This window comes from Protopterus annectens, chromosome 2.part1, assembly GCF_019279795.1.
Source record: "Protopterus annectens isolate FY-2018-M chromosome 2.part1, PAN1.0, whole genome shotgun sequence".
Lineage (NCBI taxonomy): Eukaryota > Metazoa > Chordata > Ceratodontiformes > Protopteridae > Protopterus > Protopterus annectens.
The window spans coordinates 222,945,126-222,948,960 of record NC_056729.1 but is presented as its reverse complement, the minus strand read 5'-3'; the positions used below and the strand labels follow the sequence as shown (position 1 = coordinate 222,948,960).

Below are 3,835 nucleotides of genomic sequence, written 5' to 3'. Positions count from 1 at the left end.
ATTATTTAATACTAACTCATTCCTCATATAAATCCAAGAGAAAGGTTGTCATAATTATATGAAAGGAAAGTGTTGTAAATCCACAAATCTTATATAACTATGAAGATCCAGAAGGTTTATTAGTCATTATTATATTAAAGCTTAATAGCAGAATTTGGAGATTAGTTAACCTTTACTGGTTTCTGGGATTAGGAGTATCAACAACAAAATGCCTCCTTTTCTTTCTTTCTTTTTTTTTTTTTTTTTTTTTTTTTTGAGGGAACTATGCAAACACAGTCCCCCACTACCATAAATGATCCAGTTAAGTTTTCTAGATTTGGGAAAATCACAGGAAGTCAATCCATGACAAGTGTGAAATGGAAGAGCCTCACCCTGGGGAAGCCACCTTCCTGATGGTGGTATTCCCCATGGCAGGTAAATGTACAGCAAAATGTCACCTTGATTTCATAACTAATGTTTACAAAGGTAATCCCATACTGGGAGGAAATTTCAATTGCATTCTGGATAGGTTTAACACCATAAATAAGTGTCCACTTCTACAGCAAAACTCTTTAAAAAATGGATTGATTCCCTCAACTTATATAATACATTCAACTCTAAACACAACAATTCATTATGCTTTTCTCGCATAGATCATAGATTAAAACCCAATAACGAATAGATCAAATTCTAGTTTCAGATGACTTAAAATTACAAATCTCATCTTTTTCTGTATTCCCACATCATCTTTCTGATCATAATTGTTTCACACTTAATATTCAACTTAATTTCACTAAGTAAACTTCCATAACCAGAATCCCAGCCTGTATAACTAAAATCAAAGACTTTAACATAATCACCGTTCTTCTTGTAAGTAAATCATACTGCTGATGCAAACATAACAATGGCCTGGAATGTTCTAAAAGCCTACATTTATGGTAAAAAGGTCATCTGGTACAAAAATAAGCTAAAAGAATGGCACGCAGAGATGCAAAATATACAATTACAACTTTCAACAATTAAGTTCAGATTTACACACGTATCATTGGATGATTAGAAGAAAATAGATAAACTAAATAAGAAATACTTAGATGTTCTAACACATAAAATTAATTTAGAATTAGATAGGTTGAAATTAAATTCTTATGCTTCAACTCCAAAGCATATGCACAATTTATCTGTGAGAGTTAAAATTCAATCCAAGTCGAATAATATTATGAAAATACTACAAGAAGGTTCCAGCAAACCAGTATCTGACATAGGTGATATCCCTGAAACTTTTAGATTTCATTATACCAAACACTATAACTTTAATAATCTAAAAAGTAATGCTGTTGACACAGAACTATCTTCTCTTAATTCAGAAGCAATCCTTGAGAAATGTAGAACAGATCTTGAGAAACAAATATCTATAAATGAAGTTAAAGTTAAAATCAAGAGGTTTTAGCCTAAAAAGCCCCTGGTGATGGCATTATTATATAAATTTATAAACTATTCCCTTCAACAATTTTATATTTACTTCATAATACTTTGATTGAATTACAAACTCAGAATATTATTCCACCATCCTGGGGATATTCTCTGATTATTCCTATTCTCAAATCTAATAAAGACTCACAACTTTGTACCTCTTATATATCTACTTCTCTCTTAAACACTGACTATAATATCTTCATCTACATATTTGCTGACAGAATGAAAGTCCTAATCTTTGAAGTGATAAACAATGACCATTTATAATTTATTTACACGAGACACACTCATGACAAGGTTAAAGAATTTTTACTCACATCAAATTTTTAAATATATAGTATGAAGAAGCTTTACTGATCAGTTTAGGTTTAGAAAAGGCCTTTGATTCTGTCAACTGGGATTATCTTTTTGGAATATTGACTTTACTAGCATCTCCCTCTTCTTTCATTACTATATTAAAAACTATCTATCAGAACAACTTAACTTATGTCAAAGTAGGTCCTTTCACTTCAGAATATATACCCATAGCTAGAGGTACTAAACAACGCAGCCCACTATCTCCTATTTTATTGGCACTTACCATAGAAGACTTTGTATCCCAGAAATGAAATAACACAAAGATTATAGGATTAATATTTATAATCATTATAATTCTAAAGTAACACTTTTTCCTGATGACAATTGTACTTACTGTACCTAAAAAGCAGTTTTATGTAAATTAGATTCTATAATGAATCATTTGAAAGACTTCCTAGTCTTCATGTTAATAAACATAAATCTAAGCACACCATACTTAAAAATAAGCTAAAGAAAAAAAAAACAGGCTGATAATCAATACATCATTGGGGAACAAACAAATTCTCTGAATTATTTGAACATAGTCTTGTGTAGTACTATAAAAAAGACAATCATAATCAATATCTTTAATAAATAATCATACAAGTAAATGGACAAATATGTTCATTTCTTTTTGAAGATAGGTTACAGTTGATAAAATGACTCTTTTGTCAAAGATTTTGTTCATTGCTATAGTTTTTAATATTTCTCCTGGGAATAAATTGATTAAAGCTATAAATAAATAATTAATAAACTTTTTTGGTATCCTAATAAGAACAGAATTGCTTATCAACATCATATTAAGCCATGGGGACCAAGGTGGTATAAAGTTCCCAGATATTGAAACATACATCAGATCTTCATTATTTAAAGATCTCATAAATTAGATTGATCCAAATTATAATTTGAACTGCAAATCCCTACATCTCATTATATTGTTAAATGAAAATACTCTGTTAACAAAATTCCCTTTAAGTAATCTTTCTAATAAATTTTGACATTTCCTTTGTTGTATTATGCAGTATAATATAACCAAACCTACAAAGCTAAAGTATTTAAATCACATCTTCAGCAGCTTCAGAAATTGTTAACTATAATGTAGATTTTAAAATCTGGTTTGATTTGCTAATACCTTTCAAAATCATAAAAAAGATTTCAGATAAATTACATTACAACATTTTTATTGCATGGGAAGCAAAGAATTATAATTGCTGGAAATATTGTTTAAAATATCTAAACAGGTTAGATACTCAAGGATTTATTAAAGATTACCCCCGGGATTCATGAAGTTTGCGCCAGGCGCAGGTGTAGCGTAGGCGGTATAATGCCAAATATGGCCACCTAGCGATTCATGTACGATCCAATTCCACATGCACTACCAGCATACACCATATCTGCGCAGCCCTTGGCACAGGTATGCTAATCACCCCATGCGCAGTACTGCACCATGCAAATGAAGGTACATAGCAATTCATGAAGTGCTGCAGGCGTAGTGTAAGCCCACAGAAATTTAAACCAAAAAAAATGGTTTACATTTTGCCAAACAGAACTTCGGAGTTATGAAAGTGGACCAGACTCATGTATTACAAAGTTAACATATTCCAATGGCTAAATATACAGCCAATGGTATAAGAAACGATGCACAACACCTAAAAAACAACATTTAATGTCATGTCCGCAGTAACACAAAGTACAACTGCAGGGCATGTGTGCACAAATGGGAACACAAGGAAAATATATGCAAATGTCATAAAATCGCAATGTAATACAAATCATGATTTCACCATAATACTCAGTGGTATACATGGTACACCACAACCAAGCTGCAAGCGTTGCTAAGGGTCTGTGACAGTGTTCAGCGCTGAAACTATGAATTAGTAGTCAATGCTATGCAAATGAAGCAAGTAATAGTGAATTGCAAACATCCCGCCAGACTAAGGATGTACCATACGGTGCAGCACTACAACACCGAGGAGTGGTTTGGAGGTATACATGACATCAGCAGTGGGGTGTGCCAAAGTAGCTGTAAGCACATTAGAGCAATGCA

At 32.0% G+C, this 3,835-nt stretch overlaps 1 non-coding gene across 1 annotated transcript; it reads right to left on the bottom strand.

The window, feature by feature from the left end:
* Positions 1-255: 255 nt before the first annotated feature.
* LOC122795102 lies at positions 256-422 on the bottom strand. The gene has a single exon (XR_006363735.1). It is a non-coding gene; the product is annotated as a U1 spliceosomal RNA (small nuclear RNA).
* Between the last annotated feature and the right edge of the window lie 3,413 nt (positions 423-3,835).